Source organism: Haliotis cracherodii, unplaced genomic scaffold (genome assembly GCF_022045235.1).
Source record: "Haliotis cracherodii isolate W230 unplaced genomic scaffold, xgHalCrac1.p SCAF_2, whole genome shotgun sequence".
NCBI classification, from domain to species: domain Eukaryota; kingdom Metazoa; phylum Mollusca; class Gastropoda; order Lepetellida; family Haliotidae; genus Haliotis; species Haliotis cracherodii.
The window spans coordinates 33,931,955-33,954,388 of NW_027266275.1; the positions used below are offsets into that span (position 1 = coordinate 33,931,955).

Sequence of the window (22,434 nt, forward strand, 5' to 3'; positions counted from 1 at the left end):
TGAATGACACTGTATCTGTTTAAATGTAAAGCCAGATCCAAATTTATCTCAAATAAATATACGCAGTTTCCTAATATCATAAAATACTAAAAGATAGTGAGTACCACACATGTAGAAATCAAGAACCTTGCAAAATTCATAATTTGTATAATAGATGAGTACCTTTGAGTGTGATTCTAAATATGCGTGCTGAATGTGTATATTGGCTTCACTATGTACGTTTCTGTTCAATTGTTCAGACAAATTTTCAAGCAAAATGTATAAATTTCGCAAAATAGTTGTACAGGATAACCGACATGTTGTTAAATAAAAATGAATACCACTTTAAGAAACTTTTTCTCCAGTACAATCGTTTGTGGTTCTTTTTTTAGGAATAAAATTATTATAATTGATTGATTGAATTGATTTAACGAATTAGGACCATTCGACTGAAGAGGTTTCAGTAGGTATACTTGCATTACTTCATAGTACATTTCTATAACAACGCAGATTATCAACGCGGATGTATTGGGAAGATGCCATAATTTAACGACCCGACTTCCTGTCATAAATCATCACCAAATAGGCGACATGGGGTCATGATCACAAACATTTTCGTAGGATTAGGGAATGAATTTTGTCGCTAATAGTTGTATTTATAAAACTGATCGAAGTGTCAGAAATGACATCACGTCTCTTTTGCGCGTGACGTCACAAACAATTTGTCTTTGTCGAGACAGGTGTAGATTCGTGGTACGATAAATATAAATGCATTGTTTAGCTAAAACGAGTGAGTGAGTATGGTTTTACGCCGCTTTTAGCAATAGTATAGCAATATCACGGCGAGGGACACAGGAAATGGGCTTCACACATTGTACCCATGTCGGGAATCGAACCCGGGACGTCGGCGTGATGAGCTAACGCTTTAACCACTAGGCTACCCGACCGCCCGTTTAGCTAAAAAGTAAAACGTGACGCATGTTGTTTACGTTTCAATCATGACAGATCTTTGAAAAGTTCCCATTTTGACGTAACCTTAATAAGATGTAACAGCTGTATTACAATTAATAGTATTCCACTTTATATACTTCCATTTTCATTTTTGTCCATTTTAATCGATATATGATAAACTTCATCATCAATTAACCAATTCTAAAGCATGCAATGAGTTGATTATCTTCGCAAATGATCGCGTGTAGCCAGTGAGGCTTCCAAGGCCATACTTTCGGGCTCGTTCCCTTAATTGACGATCCTTTACAAAGCAGACAGTCCGAATACTATCCATCTATCATTGAAGCACCATGGAGAAAACATAGCGGCAACAACAACCAATCAAATCCCTAGGGCTTGACCTTTGACATGAGCCCTTCCAGCTTGCGAGAAGTTGTTCATTTCCCAAGGGTGGTAATTATGATATCGCGATCACCTAGGAAAAAACACATCGGGTTGTGATCAGAGACACCGAAATTCAAAAGCAAATGATGAAATAAAACCTGCAGTTTAAGATCACACACAGAACATTTACTGTTCAGATATTAACTACAAATGGAAGTGCCTTAAATTGATTTAATCGTCAAATAAGGTTACCCTTCAAAGAGCTTTGTCGTAAACTATAATGTAATTTTCTCGCTAAACTACATCACATGAGTGTAAATATTTGTTAAACTTACGTAGCCTGTGAAGCGACTTCTCAGTTGAATTGTCAATTTTCCGAGCGATTTTCACCCATTTGTTAAGGTAATTCCTGTGGGTATTGCATTTATTTGCGAAATCCCACTTTAATTTCCCGTTGCTGAAAATGTAACTTTCTTTTCACAGGAGTTAAAACGACGCTTTTCGAAACTAATCAGTTATTTGAAGGAATGTCGCAAGCGTTTTGTAAATGTTTTGTGTTGAAACAAAATAATATCGGTTAAATGACGTTTGACGTTATTTGAACCCGACGTGAGTGCATACCATATCACATGGTCGTAACAAATGCGTTATAATTTAATTCAACACTGTTGTGGGGCGGTCGGGTAGCCTAGTGGTTAAAGCGTTCTCTCGTACGCCGAAGACCCGGGTTCGATTCCCGACATGAGTACAATGTGTGAAGCCCATTTCTGGTGTCCCCCGCCGTGATATTGCTGGAATATTGCTAAAAGCGGCGTAAAACCATACTCACTCACTCACTCAACACTGTTGTACGACTGTCTACATTGTTCCTAGTAAGAGTGAAAGAGAGAGAGAGAGAGAGAGAGAGAGAGAGAGAGAGGGAGGGGGAGAGAGAGAGGGAGAAAGAGAGAGAGAGAGATTTCAGGTAGGGAGAGAGAGGGGGGAGAGAGAGAGGGAGAAAGAGAGAGAGAGATTTCAGTTATGTGATGGCGCCCAGAAAATATTCGAATCTTGACAAATGAATCATGTGATTGATGTTATGAGCAATTATCCAAGTCACTGAGTCTGATCGCCATATCCATTAACGTCGCCTCTTACGACGAACAGAGGCTGCTTATCGGTGACCTATCATAACGAGGAATCCCCATGGGGCAATAAGTCATATTGCCATAAATGGTCATGACCTTGTCAAGAATTAGCCACAGTTATTGGTGTCATGTTATCATTAATCTATTATGATATTTATGGTTTCAAACCAATGCCTGACCTCAAAACCAACACAGAGAGAGAGAGAGAGAGAGAGAGAGAGAGAGAGAGAGAGAGAGAGAGAGAGAGAGAGTTAGTTTCGGTAGGGTTAACTTAGATTGTACCTCTGAGAAAAGTCGTAATGCCAAAAACGTCATATGGCCAAAACGATCACCCACAAAGCGGACGTTAAAGAGAGTATGCTAATATCATAGTTCTTATCATACTACCCAAACGACATATGGCTAAAACGATCGCCAAGAAGGAGACGTTAAAGGGAGTCTGCTAATATCACTGTTCTTGTCATAATACCGAAAACGTCATATGGCTAAAACGATCGCCCACAGGGGGACGTTAAAGGGAGTATGCTAATATCACTGTTCTTATCATGATACCAAAAACGTAGAATGGCTAAAACACTTGCCCACAAGAGGAAGTAAGAGGGAATATGCTAATATCACAGTTTCGTCTGGTAATACCACGAAAGTCATATGGCTAAAACAACTGCCCACAAGGGAACGTTAAATGGAACATGCTGATTCCTTATCGTGTTACCGAAACCGTCATATGGCTAAAACATTTGCCCACAAGAGGAAGTAAGAGGGGATATGCTAATATCAGTTTCTTCTAGTAATACCGAAACCGTCATATGGCTAAAACATTTGCCCACAAGAGGAAGTAAGAGGGGATATGCTAATATCAGTTTCTTCTAGTAATACCGAAACTGTCATATGGCTAAAACATTTGCCCACAAGAGGAAGTAAGAGGGGATATGCTAATATCAGTTTCTTCTAGTAATACCGAAACTGTCATATGGCTAAAACATTTGCCCACAAGAGGAAGTAAGAGGGGATATGCTAATATCAGTTTCTTCTAGTAATACCGAAACCGTCATATGGCTAAAACATTTGCCCACAAGAGGAAGTAAGAGGGGATATGCTAATATCAGTTTCTTCTAGTAATACCGAAACCGTCATATGGCTAAAACATTTGCCCACAAGAGGAAGTAAGAGGGGATATGCTAATATCAGTTTCTTCTAGTAATACCGAAACCGTCATATGGCTAAAACATTTGCCCACAAGAGGAAGTAAGAGGGGATATGCTAATATCAGTTTCTTCTAGTAATACCGAAACCGTCATATGGCTAAAACATTTGCCCACAAGAGGAAGTAAGAGGGGATATGCTAATATCAGTTTCTTCTAGTAATACCGAAACCGTCATATGACTAAAACATTTGCCCACAAGAGGAAGTAAGAGGGGATATGCTAATATCAGTTTCTTCTAGTAATACCGAAACCGTCATATGGCTAAAACATTTGCCCACAAGAGGAAGTAAGAGGGGATATGCTAATATCAGTTTCTTCTAGTAATACCGAAACCGTCATATGGCTAAAACATTTGCCCACAAGAGGAAGTAAGAGGGGATATGCTAATATCAGTTTCTTCTAGTAATACCGAAACCGTCATATGGCTAAAACATTTGCCCACAAGAGGAAGTAAGAGGGGATATGCTAATATCAGTTTCTTCTAGTAATACCGAAACCGTCATATGGCTAAAACATTTGCCCACAAGAGGAAGTAAGAGGGGATATGCTAATATCAGTTTCTTCTAGTAATACCGAAAACTTCATATAGCTAAAATAAATGAGAAAGTTAAAGGTAGTATGCTAATATTATGGTTCTTATCATAAGACCGAAATCGTCATGTGTAGGTAATCGGTCCAGTGTTGAAGCAGCACAAGTTTAAATCTAATTAGCTGCACTGGAAATGATGGTCAAAGCAATGTGTGTGTAATAATAACGTTTTCAGTCTGTTGCAACATATGAATATCCATTTTATTAGATATGGCATAAAACTATGTTATACTTATATTTAAGTCCTGTTCAACGCCATGCAGTATTTAACATATAATTATACGACTCTGGACCAGGTCTTGGAATCTAATGTTGCAGATGAATATACTTAAAATAAAGGTACCTTGCACCTAAGCATAAATTAATACATAATTGTCCTGATGTTTCCTAAAAAAGTAGAAACTGATTCCTGACCTTTCAATATCAATCTCATTTCAATGCATTCAATAATCAATATCGAAAATACGCTTCTGAGGCGGTACCTTATGTCGTTGTCATCCTCATTAAAGTGAAAGATGGATGACCGCGGCTAAAACATTTCCAAATGTTGGCGCAAATCTCCTCTGATAACAATATGAATGATACGTTCACCCTTCCTAAATGAAGTGAGCGGACGAGCACTTACCCCTGGCTTGACGCTGGTGATATTATCGACGATCACACAGTACGATTTCCTCAGACAATAAATCCCAGCGCTTCTTTAATGGTCCTTCTGTATGGAGTATGTTCTCCTCGTCAGAGCGACGGGGACTGACCCGACGTGTTGGCAGGGGAAAGTGGCGAATCTAGCACGTGGAGCCAATGCCACTACAAAACCTCCTGCTGTATAACGACATATGAGCCTCGGCACAGCTTTCCCGCTACCTCAGTCATGTGGCCAGAGACACGCGGAGCTTGCACAAGGATCGGCCTCGTGGCATCTACCTGCAGATGATAAAGTAACGTCAACCATACCTAGACAGACACTTGCACAATACTTGATTCCACTACGTCAAGTGGCTTGGACATAAACAACTGGCTTTTATATATGCATGGGAACTTTGCCGGTTCAGGTGAACTGGGTTTGATTTGAATTATGCCGTTTAGCGATGTAAGTGATTAAAATACACTAGATAGGTCATTATGTATGTATGTATGTATGTATGTATGTATGTATGTATGTATGTATGTATGTCTGTATGTATGTATGTATGTATGTATGTATGTGTGTGTGTGTGTATGTATGTATGTATGTATGTATGTATGTATGTATCATGTATGTATGTATGTATGTATGTATGTATGTATGTATGTATGTATGTATGTATGTATGTATGTATGTATGTATGTATGTATGTATGTATGTATGTATGTATGTATGTATGTAGATGAATTATAAATATAAGGGATGGTAGATCACCAGGTAGGTATGTCAGATATACAAAAAGGTAGAGTTATTTGCTGATTAATACATATAACTATAAAATTATGGTGGAGTGAAATCACCAGGTACGGCAGGTATAATAGACAGACAGGAGTTTAGATATGTGTACTGGATATATATGTAGAAAGGATCATATATGGAATTAACAGATTGGCAGATAGAAATGGCACATACATACATACATACATACATACATACATACATACATACATACATACATACATACATACATACATACATACATACATACATACATACATACATACATACATACATACATACATACATACATACGTACGTAGATAGGTAGGTAGGTAGGTATACATATGTTGGCAAGTAGCTAAAGGAAGAGAGGGGCGTCTGTAACATGCTGATGGATATATATATATATATCAATAGATACAAACATAAAGGGCGACCAACAAGTAGTCAAACAGAAATAATAAACATTTGGTCGCAAGCTGTTCGCACGTACAGCCCTGTAACCTTAATGAGTTGAAACACCAGGCACGTATCTAGCTGGCAACACACTTGAAAGCATCTATGAGCCCAAGGCTTATACATGTGGATGCACGTTACAGAACGTGGAATTTGAAACCATGGCTATTTCATATGGAATGTCCAGCGCTACAGCCTGATGAAGAAACCATTGACGTCTGAAGCATTCGAAGTCCAACATCCATACTTCCTCTGATGCATAACGTACTGTTTTGCGCACATGATTAACCCATGTACTTCTAGTCCATTCGAACCTAGCATTTGTAAACCAAAGTCTCTAGTGACCATCACTTGCTGTTACCCTTACTGATAATACGTATTTCAGAGCAAGTGTGAGTTTATGCAGCCATACAGGGAACCGATGCACGATAACAGATTTGATGGAGTAAACTGGTGTTATCTATTGTCACAATGCTTAAGAAATATGAAAGACCAATTTATAAGGCTCCATCTTGTATTTATCAAACAGGCACTGCTGCTAATGTTTTATGACGGAATACGTCGATAACACTTTTAAACATAGGATTATAAAACACAACACGAAAATGTTTGGGAAAATAGTTTGGAAAAAAAGATCTCTTGAAACACGAAATAGAAGATTAAATCTCAAGAGAGGAATCTCTTGCCAACTTTGTTCTTTTTGCTCCAATCTTAATCCAATGATAAATTTCCTCCTGTCATTCTGTGCTGCGTCAATGCCGGCAGTGAATAAAACACAAACACAGCACTTGCAAAGTCTGTCATTAGTGATCCGGCTAAATCTTAAATGACTTATGCTTATTACATCACACTCATGGGAAACAGTAGTCCAGAACATTGGATGTTCGAGTTTCACAGCGTTCTCAGGCGCCTAAAATGCTCTACAGAGAAGGGTCTCATTGCTGTACAAGGTTTTGTGGTCGTTGGTTTTGTCCAATTAAGATTCTTGGCCTGTCAGTACCATATTCGCATGTTCATTCAATTTGGTTTAAGCGCAATGGCATCACTTTTGGTTTCGCCCATACTAAATTTACACGCCGTAACATAACTGCATAGTGTTAAAGCAACTAATTATGAAATCAAGTCTCACTTATAGATACACCACATGGGTTTTTTCACCTTGACTGTCATATGGCTAGAATATTGCTGAACAATATTGCAATTTGCTTCATGAATGCAAATTTGCACGTCATAGCACAGGAGCAAAATATCCCTTATGTAACCTTTAGAATATCAAAATAATTAACTATGAAATAGTTGTGTAATCGTATCATTTGTGTTCCTGGCAGTTAGATATTTCATAACATGTTTTTTTTGTCAACAAAGGAAAAACAATTGTTATCATGTTCCTGTTCAACCTGAAGTTCACATGTTATCATACACCCAATGTTCTGCTGTGTTTCCATAATGAGTATTATTTATGATCATTTCCACATCATAAAAGTTCTCAGTATCATGATTGCTTTTATTTCTGCGAAATAGCATAATTGTTTATCTTTTAGATGGCAAGGACATCGTGGATTGTGAACACTGCCGAAATAGTGACAATATTGCTTCTATTCACATTTACCAACCCCATCGAGCATGACAAAATACATGCTTTATGAACATGTAATATACAAACTAAGTTTTTGGATATAAACTTTTCATGTGCTGTCATATGCTGTAACATATTTCTGTCACTGGTTATAACATTGCGGCTGCTGTTAGCCATAATTGCACGTAAAACCGACTCTCTAAACAGCAATCACACGTCAAGTGTTGTATCCGATGCTTCTGACTGTCGCTGCCCCGCATGCAAAATTAGATTAAACTTTCAAACTACGCAATTAGCGTCTATTTAACATGGATTGAACGACAAGGATGTTGCTTGCGTGTCTTTCTCCACTAAAAGGCGAGACGTCTAAAAAGTCAGATGAATTTAGTTGTGTTTTTACGCCAATAATTTGCGTGACGAAAAGACTCATAACTTCTTCTCCTTCTCTTACTCAATTGCATTGGATGTACCCAGACTTACCAAAGAAATTAATTGATTGCGATATAGCTATACGTAGCATATACTTGAGGGGTTATTGTGCCAGTGACTGTTGTTTTACGCCGTATCCATATATTCCGAAATGTAATAACATTGTAATCGAATGTGGCCAGACAAGCCGATGGCTAACAGCATGAGCACCGATCCCACATGTAGCTGCGCCGTACGATCACACTGAATCAGACAGGTAGTAATTTGTGATCACTCGATTCTTATTCCTCGGCTCCTGTAGGAAGAAATGGATACTAGGATTCTCCACTGGGCTTAAATCTCCAGGAGACGCCCTTCATAATCATGATATTTTGTTTATGTATGGATCTGGAATTGTATGAATGGCACAAGGAGGTGGTGAATGTGGTTTTCATGTCAGTTTGTGTACGTGTGCTGTACATATATTGTACGTAGGCTTCATGGCTTCAAAGTCTGTCAGTCTGTGACAAACTACACCCATCTGTATAAGAACTGTATGGTTGGCCGCTGACCAAATGGAAAATGAATTTGTGGAACCGATCCTCCAAGCTGATCATCTGTTCCTCGACCGTCAATATAAAACATGAACCCTATTTTAAATAAAATCTACTGATCTTTTAACATAATTTAATAACAACACGAAAGGAAATGAATGCAACATGGGATCGTAAAGCTCACCATTGGTACAGCATATTTGTGTAGAACAACATTCTTATCTAGGTAGCCACTCATCAAAAACAAACGTACACCTGTTCGACACTTCTTTGTATGTTAATATACAGCACTACAAAACAAATTAGTAAACAGACGTAGATGTCTGTCACAGTACTTCTTCACAAGAAAGAATTGAAAGCCAATCTCATTACAATATTTAGAATGTCAATCCCCTACCACATAGCGAATGTGATATGAACATGACAAGAATGTTAACACATATATACAAATGTGTATGAAACTAAACACTATTAGTTCGACATCATTAATCCAACAATCCCGCCGTAAGAGAGCGACACACGGTGTAGTTGTTTAGTAAAATGAGGGTTTGTCCGAGCGATTTCACTTAGAATGGTTCTGTTCAGATCAACGTAGCCCTACTGTACTACGCGAACATGTATGATACAATCACTTACTTAGTCTTCAAAGCGACAAAACACTTGCATAATCATGAGACATCTCTGCTAAAAGCCCAGACTCTGTATGATTCAGACTATATTATAGTATGCGGTATTTTTAAATACAATAAGACGTGTTCTAGTAACAGTTTTACTTCTTGCTCCATTTGCATCCTCATGTCCCCGTTATAACGCACCTTTGTTTATAAGTCATTTGGTCAGTATCTTCTCATAGGAACCATATGCATCAATTCCTGCTTATGAATGTTTCATATAAAGTCTTCAACGACTTAATATAAATCAAACTACCCTCAATAAGAGATCACACTGCCATATAACGGCGTTATATATTATAAAAGGGGAATTAATTCCCATTTTACGACATGTCGCGCATTTCTTACGGCGAGGTGAAAAAGGTTGTAGTGCCGCAACATTCTGAGTCAAATAACTCCAGTGTGACCTCTTTCCATTTGTAAACTTAGATCCTCTAGAGTTCAACTGTCCACGAGGAAACAGTTTATGCTCTATATACAGATCGGAGGACATCTGAAACAACCATCCCGACGTATTCCATTGATAGTGAATAACTTTGTGAAAAACGTCCTTACCAGAAGCATTTTTGAAAAATTAAATCAAAGCGACAAAACCATTTCCATAATCACGATTACGAAATCTCTACTAAAAGCATATTCAAAAGCAAGATTCCGACTATATCATAAGCATGTGTCTATGAATCAATTTCAAATTGTGATGATACCAAGTGTAGGTGTATCCTGTCCCACCGGTGGCACAAGTCACAAACACAGGCAGGCCATCTATATTTTTTCGTGTGTTTCTCATCTCCATCCTTGACCTCAGAGCCGGGAGGAAGAGATAGAAAGAATGAAACTATTAAACACTCATTTGGTTGGGAAAACACCTGATACGTTGTCTCTTGGTTGGGCTATGGGCAAAATAGGTCCACGAGTTGAAATCTGGTGTATTTATAAACTAACTTTGTAAATACTGTGCTTATTCGTAATGCAATGGTTCCTTAATCGATGTTGAGAACTTAAACGTCGGGAGAGCAAAGCCCTAAGCGATTATAATATCCTTTAAAAAAAGCAAATGTTTTGTTTTTTTGTGAAACTGAGAATCGCTGATTCATTTTCCAGAGCGGGATAAAAACTATTCAGGAGGAAGAAGTGTGGATACGTTTGTGCTCGACGGAAGTTTACAAACAGAAAAAATACTGACAGCCTAACAGAAAATTTGAAATTATTTGAAAAACCTGTCATGCAGACGGCATATATTACACATTTAGGGCATTTTAATGTCACACTAAAACATTCTAGTTTTATCTTGGGAACATCTATGACATATTTGTCAAGTGACTGATCTGTGAATAATTGCGTTTCCTGTCGCTGGCAAAGGGCCTGAGATGCCTATGCTAAATGATGAATAGGTTCTCCCCATGAAGGTAATAGTATACACATCAAATCATAGTATCATGCTAAGATCAGCAGCATTCACTGGCGAGACGGTGAAAGTATATGTTATGTGGATACCTATAGACAACAGCTGACACTGTTCAGCCCAGCAGTAAAGCGGATTGACTCTTAGCGTACTACCAGAACAGTTGATGTGATGAGGATGCAGGCACAGGCCCAACGAACACCTCGGCATTTAGCATCTGTAAAGTGTTTTCCAAGGTATGGGTGCCGGAGTTCTCATCGCGTATGGTTCTGGTTATGCATGTGTCAAGGTCTTTGTTTCCAGTCTGTATGTAGATTGGTTTTGGAAGATTCAAAAAGGTTCATTATTGACTACTTTTGCCCCTAGATATTTAATATGATCACATGAATCTTGTTAGACCTTTCACCAGACTTTTATTGATATTGATCAGACATAGGAAATGAATACAAACACTGTAAACCTTTCCCAAGAAATACTCAAAGTGCTTTGTGTATGAGCCAAATTTAAATCAGAAATCGAATTGTGCCTACGTTTCAGTGACTATGTTCTAAAAAGCTACACATGTACAATGGACATTCGCAAGTTCCTTTGGAGTCATTTTGCCTCATATGCCATATATATTATGTTAAGCTGAAGATTCAAAATCAATAAGCACAAGTAATGTTTAGAACCATCCATGAAAACAGTCATGGTACATACAACAATTCGACACCCCAATGAAAGTATGCTTTCCTTGCAGGTTATTGAGGCAGTGTTGTAATTGTATAAGCGAAAGTCAGACTACATGCAGTGATACGAATTCTTCTTTTCATAAAGTGTATATATTGCGACTTTCCGATGAGTTTGGGACATTTAGACATTATCGTTGGAAAAGTAATGAACTCATTCCTTCGACATGAACATGACCGTTGGTCTTTTAACGTCGTCATGGGAGAAGCATGCGACTCACCGCCGCCATTAGACTATCCCAACAAGTGCTGAATTGAATTCAGAAGTTTTATTAACCACTCCCCCCTTGTGCCTGGATGGCAGTTCTGTGTAAAAACACATCTCCTGTGCTACTCTGGGACCACAAGTACACTTTTTCACAAATTATGTTGTAATGAAACTACTTAAATAGCTCGTTCTATAGATTTACATAGCACCGAGGAATATATTCCTTTTTTCATTAACTAGGAAAAGGAGACATTTCTTTCATGTTATTGAAACTTGGTGTGTAATAACTAACCCAAGTTACAGTGCTCCTAACGAAATGATTTAATAGATTAATAACGTACCACTGGAAAGCATAGTTTTGTTCATCGGAATTTCCTGACATTCAGTGTTCTCGATAACTAATAGTGTAGTTGGTATGGAAGGGTGAGCTGGGTTAAACGCGGCTTTAACCATAATTTCAGTTACATTGCGGCTTGTCGGCTTAATGTTGGAGGAAAACCAGAAGTAATGCAGGTCTAGACATACATGTTTGACATTTTGGCCACCCGTGAAGATCCGGGTTGAAATAGGTCTTCAGCAACCCATGCGTGCCGTTAAAGGCGACTATGCTCGTTGTAAGAGACGACTAACTGGATCGGGTGGTCAGGCTCGCTGACTTTGTTGAAGCATGTCATCGTATCCCAATTGCGTAGATCGACGCTCATGATGTCAATCACTGGACTGTCTGGTTCAGACGCCCTTATTTACAAACCACCGTTATATATCTGGAAAATTGCTGAGTGCGGCGTTATACAACTAACAAGCACAAACAGGTTTCTGGAAACCCTAAGGGACCCACCTCTGCACAGCGAATTGCGCCTCATTAGACGAGTGGACCCTCGTGTTCCCGGAGTATATAACATAAGTTACAAGGACAGTAAATATCATCACGGGTTAGAGAATCTAGCTGTATGATTGGTCAGTGACCTACAAATCCATACAAGTCAGATGGTCGGCCATGATGATAATGACGTCATAATGTTTGATGTGACATCACATTTGGCAATGTTCGCGCTCGAGTCATTAAACTGAATGTTGGATTTTAGTCACACATATTTCACTTGTGGACTCGTAATGGTTAATTCGTTGCATATGTCACTTGCGAGCTGTGCGGGAGGCAAAAAGCAGAACGTTCGTGTACACGCCTGGACCTTTTGTCTCAATGCGTGCAATCCCTTTCAACTCCTATAATTCCGTACACCCTGGTTCTGACACAAGTAACTCATAACCTGCCTTCGTATACCTGAAAACAATTATAGCAGTTGTATGTGCAACAGTTTCATACTGCCCAGTTATAGCTAAATCATCCTACCTTGCCCCAGGCATACGTGGATTCCGACTGTTGTGAAAGCTACATTAATTACCAACACAACCCATGCATTTCTAACCGACGAATACACGGCCCAGCTGTTGTATTGGAGGGATATGTACAACTACAAAGAACAAAAACAACTGTATGTTATGAATTGTATATGTCTGGTTTCGTGAATAAAAGATGCTATAAATGTGTCATATTCACACAGTCTCTGAAATTTATTTCCATGTGATTTTGTCAGCTTTGAGCTGCTGCATGAACGTGTACCATTTTGTGCATATGTTGCATAAATGTATGTATGTTTTTGGATTGAATTATTACATGGAACGTTCGATTGTCAAGTACTTGTTTTAGATAAATTTATGTGATCAAATATTTCGATGTTTACTATGTGATATGATGAGCATTTTGTTGGAATGAAAAAAAGGTGATTATTAATTTAAGTCATATACAGTCTTCACTACGCACAGGAAGATTTTTGGCAAATTTATTGTACCTGATAATATTATTTTTTTTACCACAGATTCAAATATGAAATTTTGAGCTCGATAGTCACATGTTGGTGAACAAAGGAATTGCAAATTGTTCATTGTCGTGTCACATCAGGCCACAAGGTTGCGCTGAACTCAGTATCCCGTGTGACCACCCCGGGAAGCAATCACGGCTATGCATCTCCTCGGCACAGACTGGATAAGTGTACGAATTCTGTCCTGCGGAATTCTGCGCCATTCTGCTTGTAACGCGTTGGCCAGTTGTGGGAGTGCCTGTAGTGTGTTCTGCGTTGACGTACACGTCGATCGAGTTCATCCCAGGGGTGTACAGCTTGTCGAACATTCTATTACTCAGCTGATATTGTCTACAGCTTGTCGAACATTCTATTGCTCAGCTGATACAGTCTACAGCTTGTCGAACACTCTATTGTTCAGCTGATACAGTCTACAGTTTGTCGAACATTCTATTGCTCAGCTGATATTGTCTACAGCTTGTCGAACATTCTATTGCTCAGCTGATATTGTCTACAGCTTGTCGAACATTCTATTGCTCAGCTGATACAGTCTACAGTTTGTCGAACATACTATTGATCAGCTGATACAGTCTACAGCTTGTCGAACACTCTATTGTTCAGCTGATACAGTCTACAGTTTGTCGAACATTCAATTGCTCAGCTGATATTGTCTACAACTTGTCGAACATTCTATTGCTCAGCTGATACAGTCTACAGCTTGTCGAACACTCTATTGTTCAGCTGATACAGTCTACAGCTTGTCGAACATTCTATTGCTCAGCTGATATAGTCTACATCTTGTCGATACACCGTGAACAGGTTAGTGAATGTGTCGTCTAAATTCATTGGTAATTGTGTTTATAATATTATTGTTGAATGATAATAGTAAGACTGCAAACTGGTTTGGTTTTGGTATCTATAGTTCAACACATTTACCCATAACATAATTTCAGGTGACTATTATCATGAAAATCAGTCAGCGGCATTCAGTGCAGATACATGTATGATAAAGCATTCGATATTATGTTTGAATTAATTGACTGAAATAATTGCCGTTCCCACGTTCCTTTTGCACACAGTCGGCATTTTCATTTTTTTTGGTACTTGTGACATCATGTTTACACTGACAGTTGCATCTTGGGAACAAAATTAAGATGAACTTATGACAGTATGAGCATTTGTCCGTATGCTCACATTTCTCTAAAGTGGAATCCTTTGTAGTTTTCAATAATATTGTCATGAGTTGAGAATGTCTGTTAGGAACTAGATCAGTAAATTATGATCAGTCAGAGTTACCGTCCGTCGTAACACATTGGCTTCAATTACAGGGCGTCAAAATGGCCGACACGATGAACCCTGCCGGGGATATTTCTAAAGTTGTCAATGAATGTATGGCGATTACATGTCAGTCATCACTGCTGAATTGGCCGCTTATTCCAAGTGACGGTAAAGATATCTCGAAAAGATGCTGAAGTACATTCAGAAATTGCTTCAAACCAATGCATAAACGTACATGAAGTTCACGGTAATGATCATGAGCCGCCTCCCAGGTCTGAAGGATGGAGCATCTGCTCGGAGATAGATAGATCTCTTTGTCTCGTCACACCAAAATACGTCACAAGATGGTACTTGTTGTTACCCTGTCTGGCACACGGTATTAAGAGGATAAAACGTCTCGGAGTCAGTATACTGTGTCTACGTAGGGATATACATGTTAAACGTGCGGCATGGTATCTCAGTGGTATTTCAGTATAACACCGAACAAGGACATGTAGTCATACATGTTCATGTTCCTAGATTGACTTGATTATTTACAGGCCGACGTCAAATGGCTGGAATATCGCTGAGTTGCGTTAAACACCAAACAGACGTACACGATAGGAATGTTAATACACTACTGCCTAAAAGTTCATTCCCCTAACACGCGTTGAGAACGCGTGTAACACGCATGTGACACGGGTGCTCAACGGGTTGCACACGGGGTGAGCACCCGTTGGACACGGGTGTGCAACGGGTGTGCGTCGCGTGTGCAACCCGTTGCACACGCGTGTGCCACGCGTGTAACACGGGACCGGGTTCCAGTTGAAGTTGACAAATTTATCAAATGAATAGTGAGATAAAACAAAACAGTGAGATGTGAAATTTGAGTTAATGAGCGGCCATTGAGCTGTGCTCACCAGACCGTAAATACAAGGTCGGCCCATCTTAATTAGTGTTCGGTTGCTAGACTTTTATGGCATGAACCATTCCACTAGGGTCCAGTCTAGCCATTGTGGCTAGCCGACAGTAGAACAGTAGTGAATTTAGATGCGAGTTTATTGCTAGGGGAACCCCCGTGTTGACACGATTGTCGCGGGTTGGTAAATGTTCACCATTAATAAAATGATTGTTTGTGGATTGCGAACATATTCATTTGCCCACACGAGTCATTCCATTTGATTGCAAATATAACGTTTTTCGTTCGCCAAATTTATGCTTTAGACAGTACAATTATGATATAGCCGTCACCACTACTAATGTCTCATTATTTCACGTAGGAATATGTCCCATTTCCCCACACCCCACTTTCTGTGTTGTATTTTGAAAGAATAAATAAAAGAAGGTTTTGTGTGGGACACTTTTATACTAATCATAAGAGGATGTTGTAAATGAATATGAACAGCCATGCTGTCTAACAGTTGATAGAATTTGAGATCTTCACAATAACCGGGTGTTGACAGAATCTCGTTAGGGTTTGTGATTTTTACATTTGCCCAATGACCATGGTGAGTATTGCTGGGGATACCAAACGTAACAGTTTATTATTAGAGGTTGTGAGTACCTATACCACGTAGATAGGATATCTTTAGGATTTTAATCCTTCTTTGAGAGGCATTTAGAAGTTGGAGTACTACGTTAGGAGAAGATTTATGGGTGACTTTAATCCTTTCTTTCTCTGTGGGTAATCCTTTCATGTTGATTGGAGGAAGTCACTCAACCAGGTCATGACAGGTCGTGAGTTTACTCACTAACTACTGTGATCGTTTTTGGCATGACATCTTTTCTTGTATAAACATAGAAACGATGCTCACTCACTCACTGTTAATCTTCTGCAGTTTGCTGGCAAAGTGGGGATAAACCTCAGTGTCAAAGACGATCAAATTTAGTTCGAATCCTTGTTTATATGTGACATCTCCCAAATGGGGACATTTTCATAAACTTGGCAAGTGATGATGAATTTTAATATTAATATTATTATAGTTTATGAAATTGTTAATAAAACTTTAATAAAATTGTGCTTCACTCTCACGAAAAATATATTGTCTGTGAGTAAATTCATATGTCACGTTACATCGGCATTTTTCAGTGATATTGGGACTACATGAAACATGGCTGGTTTTACATTTCTGATACAGGTGCTTGACTGACTGAGTAGTTCATGATCAATAAGATATGTTTAAATCAGTCAAGTTTGCAACAATAGATGAATAAGTTGATACATTTGGACCGCAGTTACCGATTACCAACTTAAGACATAGAGACAGGGAGGAGATATATAACCAAACCTATGATCCTGTTGAGTCAGTTGACAGTTAGAACGTTGGATTAAATGACAGTAACTAATTTGAACATTCCCCAGTTATATCATAAAATACATCATAACTCATAACAGTCCGAGAGACAGCTTCCAGACTTATACTAGTATTGAAGGGACAATAGCTTTTGACAGTTTAAGTGTAAACTCACCTTAAGGTGCTTGGCAAGTCAAAACTTACCTCCCTGTATATGTTTTTTAGGTTTGACAGCAACTATGCTTGTAGATTTCATAGATAGACATGATTGGTTAGCTAGATGTTATTACAATAAGCGAAAATGTCTTAAAAGTCCACAGTTTGTTTAAAAGTACAAAAAGTGTGTTATAGATCTATCAACGTTTTCTTTTATTGAACATAATATGTGCACTATATTGCTGTAAGCTGTAAATAATCTAGCCTCCCCATGTACGTAACTTACATATATTTATGTATGACCAGAACAGCAAATAAAGTTCTGGTAGATAGGTACCTCGGAGATTTAACGTGCGCTTTCCGACTTTAGCCTATCTCGCACACGGGGAAGCACTTATACTATTAGGGTAAAAAAGCGTAATGATTAAATAAAGAAGTGCAAACACACACACAACCCCCCCCCCCCCCCCCCCCCAAAAAAAAAAAAATTAAAAAAATTAAGTTTAGTCCTTGTAGTAGTCTCTTGGTCAGCTTCTCATCCTGGGGGTCGGGATTCTGGTAGAGACTCTTGGCAAGGAGGGCGGCGGTATTGGCGACGAAGTGGTTTGAGGTCGGTACGCCACAACTCTGGAAGAAGTGGTACAAGTCTGTGTAGTTGGTGATGTCTTACTCGATGTCCTGTCCCCCCTTCTTGTGCACCATGACGAAAGGGACTCCTTGTTTGGCGTAGAGATATTCCTTTGGGGTGTTGATCTGGTCAAACTTGAGATCCGGCCGGGGCTTGTAGTGGTTGATCGGAATGTCTGATTTCTCCACTAGTAAATAAAGTTCTTTGGTATGACCTCTTTTATCCCTGCTGACGTTATCCTAATGTTCAATTTCAGTCTGCCTCACCAAGCGTAAGAAAGCATTGTACATGATAAACCACACTGATGCAATTTTCTATATATATATTTGTAGATATGAAGCATTCTAGTTAATTGTGGATACACTGGGCAGACAGAATTGTGTTTATTTCCAGGCCATCCTGATCGTCGTTTACTACTATAAGGTGTATGGTTGGAGGCAAGATCAAAGGCGCCGCACAGCATTTATTAGATAACAGACGGGGTCGTCCGTTTCGCTTTGAACAACCACCCCACCTGTCTGTAGGAGTTATATAATCAGTGCGCAAATAACTGTGTCAAGTCCACTGACGGGCTGATGCGGTGTCAGTGTCAGCGATGAACATGAATGCCCAAATCATAGACCTGTAGCACTCACAAGTTGCTTAGCCAAAATATTTGAAAAGTGTATATTCAATTCTCTGATAACAGCAAATATAACCTTAGAAAAAGATTCAACATACAAACAATCAAATGTAGAACACCGACCTATGCTTATTATCATTTCTTCTGGATATGATCAACCTGCGGAACCCTCTATCCGATGAAGTAACTAATGCTCGCTCATTAAAAGAAATCAAATACTTAATTAATCGTTCTGATGCAATTATTAATAATTTTGACTTCAAATATTTTCATAGATCATGCCAAATTGTCCACTGTCACCTTAGGCTCGGCTGCAGTGACTTAAACGCTGATAAGTTTAGACGACATGTATCAGACATACCAGACTGCACTTGTGGATATCACCTTGAAGATGCAATTCACTTTTTCTATAACTGTTAAAAAATACGATAATATCAGAAACACTGTGTATTTCTACACACATGGGTATGGTCTAAACATGATATTACATGGCAGTAGTTAAGCAGTTCTACAAACATGACTCTTCTTAAATCAGTTCATGGCATCATTGTCAAAAGCAAAAGGTTTGAGTAGCTTAATTTTATGCATGTAGTAAAGGAAAACTGCATTACCTTATTTCACAGACACCACTTGCTTCAGTGTACTGGCTTCGTGTATTTCATTTGTGCATTTTGTATGTTTATGTTCATCACTCTCTTATATATATATATCCAGCTGTTGTTAAGTTGTTACCTGGAGAGGTATTACATAAGCAAGTTTTGCTTGTTTACCGATCCAGATTTCTTTTGAAATAAAAATACGTTTAAGCCAACACAGCTAACCCTAAAACACATAATTGTAAACTATTCAAAAAGGAGCACTAATCTCTGGCTTCTTCTCGGGTGTCGAACTCAAACTCAAACTCATTTATTCTTAGAATAACATGACATACAATTATCTACAATTTTTACAAAAATAATAAAAATAGGATACGTGGATACTAATACAATTTACCAATTTACCAATTGTATTGTACACATTGTTAAGGAATTTAGATAGGCCTTTTAGATTTAGATTTCTTACACTGTTAGTGGTCATAATTTTCTTAAATGTTTGGAAACTTAAGATATTGCTTATTTAAGAGTTCATATCGCCGTTGGTGTAAAGCTTCACATCGGAATGAATAATGCAATTCATCTCCCACAGCGATAGAATCACAGAGTGGACACTGGCTGTCTTCCCTGGGAATGTTCAGCCATCGACCAGTTTCAACTGGTAATCCTTGGTTAGAAAGTTCTGAATTTTAGTATTGGGAGAAATATTGATTTTAAGAGCAGTAGATATTTCGCAAATGAAGGTTGATTCTTCAGGTAATACGACCTTTGGATTTCCGCTTGGGCTTACTAGCTGCCGTGAGTCAATTTGCTCGTTAACGCAACCGAGCGTGACAAGAGACTGGGCTACCAGTCTGCAAGGACAGCTAAATAAACTTACGCATTTTTGAAAACTGATTGGTTACCCGTGATCTATGAAGATTTCAACAAAGGGCGCATGGTAATTAATTTCTTCAGCCTAAACAAACAGACAAATAACGGCGAAAGCTCATCGGATGTCGTTATTTGGAAATACCCTTGATTGTTACAGTTTGATAATAAAAAAAGTATCCCTGAGTGAAAGCATTTGCGGATTTCGGATTGCGTGGATGATACAATTACTACTCCCTTGTTGTCATCCACATTTTCTGGAATAACCCTACACTTCTGTATTTGTCGTAATTCACTTGCTGCTCAGTTAATGAATTTATATTATGTATACTCAGTTGTAGCACCACTCAGATTACCGGATAAAGGTTCAAATTTGGTCTTTCTTGTACCTGGGGTAATTATTTAATCTAAATCCAGGTTTGAAGTGAGGTGGAATGTGAATTATGCACGTGGCAGCCCAGCAAGAGATGTATGATCAGTTGATTTACTTTTTTTGTAAATCAACTGATCATTCCCAGACATCAAAGGATCAACAGGAAATACTTTGATTGATTAATTACTGTTATCTTGCACAGTGGACATGTCAAAAGTAAGTGTTTACATGTGAAGGTAGGGTTACTAAACCTAGGGAATATACTCATATCATGGCGTGAAGCACAGATGTAAAAACAACATACTTTGTTCAAAGGGTAACCGATAATACACTGACTGGTTGTTCATTGTTATCTAACTCAATGTATGTTTTTAAGAACCGTGGACATTATAAAAATAGTTGTCACGTGGGCTTTCTCAGCTAACTTGGCACCTATGTGAAACAATTGAAACAAACTAAGTGATCAGTTAAGAAACAGACACGGGTTAAAATATTCGATACATTTAAATAACGTTTAAAAACGATATATTTAAATATTTTAATATATTTCATATATATTCCAAATATTGTTTCCAAATAATTATTATTAAAGTATTTGATTCTCACATAGACATTTGACATCGAATAAGTATTTTTGTACAGCTGCAGACGCAATGGATATTGTTCCTTTATGTTGATATTCCCGGATACATTATAACTTTGGTAGGTTGTAATAATGATATTTGCATTTTGTTTTCATTCATTCGCTGCAGCTTTGAACAGAATCATTCTTGTTCCTTTCCGTTTGGTTGGGAAGTTTTTCGATGCGCGATAGACGTTGTTTTCACAAGTATTTTCTTTTGTAAGCGTGTATATGTTACAGTCAATGTGTAAAATATGATTCACTCAGGCAATTTATTAAATATCTAAATATTTCAGTCATTTTACAAATTGACTGAATAATCCATTCATTTATTTAACCGACTGACTAAAAATGATAAAGACGACCAAAAGAGCTTAAACACATCACAATATATTAATTATGCTAAGAAAAGAAGCCAAACAATACAGAACTGTACTTGGTGATGATATTAAACATAAGCAAATATTTGGAATTCGTTATCATATTAATAAAGATGGACATATTTTTCAGTTAATTTGTAAAATAAACTGAATATTTAGGCGTTTAATACATTTCCTTAGTGAAATCTGTTTACATTTTGAATGTAAACATATACACACGGTAAAATAAGCAATGTGCAGATGAAATATTTACTTTGTGTTGCAAGTCAAAATAGTGTACACGAAGATCGCACAATTACCAAGCAAGTGACTTATCAAAACTGCATCACCATTACCGATGCTCCCCACAAATATACCTACATTTCAAAAACTGTATTTCATTTTTGTTGATCAGTGTGACCATATGTCCTTCTACTTTCAATAAAAATGCGCTTACGAATGGCGAGCACAGGTCGCGAACAAGTCTAGATTTCTGCTATATCATCCGGGTACTCACTGAGAAAATACAGTAATGCACAGGTAACAACTACTCCCGCGGAATTGCTTTAGATCAGTGCTCTTTTGTACGTTGAAATACTATATATTGTGAATGCCAAAATGATGTATCAAGGATCAAGTAGAAGATACATTGACCGTTGCACTGGGAGTTTATTCAACAGACCGTGAAAATAACACTGCTGTATCTTATTATTTATTTTAGATGACGCAGTAAAAGCTCACTTCTCCTGGCGGCCATTATCGAACGGCCAGCTAAAACACGACCCCGCGCTTACGTCTACAGGTCGCTTCCTGTAGTACGGTAATTAGTATTCTCTCCCTCAAGTGTATCCTCAATGATATAACCCACCCTCACTAATTACATGCTGCTCTTTTCCAGCCTCACGGCTATGGAGCTGTGATAAAGAGTCCAAGTCATCATAAAGTAATTAGGGTCAAATAAAAACAATGCGCCGCCAAACCTCATACATATTATCACTGAAAGTCGTACTACAGACGGTTAATGTCAAATCACAATAAAAGCATTTCAATTGCAATAACATGTTCCAGGACCATGTATTCTCTTAACACCATCGGATTTAGAAGCAATGGTCGTATAAAACAAAACACATCTATTTGATCACAACAGTATTCATGTTA

General features: G+C 38.2%; 1 protein-coding gene across 1 annotated transcript in view; it reads right to left on the reverse strand.

Moving 5' to 3' along the window:
* The window catches only part of LOC139468014 (glutamate receptor ionotropic, NMDA 2A-like), a 200,111-nt gene that overhangs the window by 90,329 nt on the left and 87,348 nt on the right, over positions 1-22,434 (reverse strand). The window contains exon 3 of the mRNA XM_071249667.1: positions 4,861-5,159. The gene's annotated coding sequence lies outside the window, so the exon portion shown is untranslated. The remainder of the gene's footprint in view (positions 1-4,860; positions 5,160-22,434) is intronic.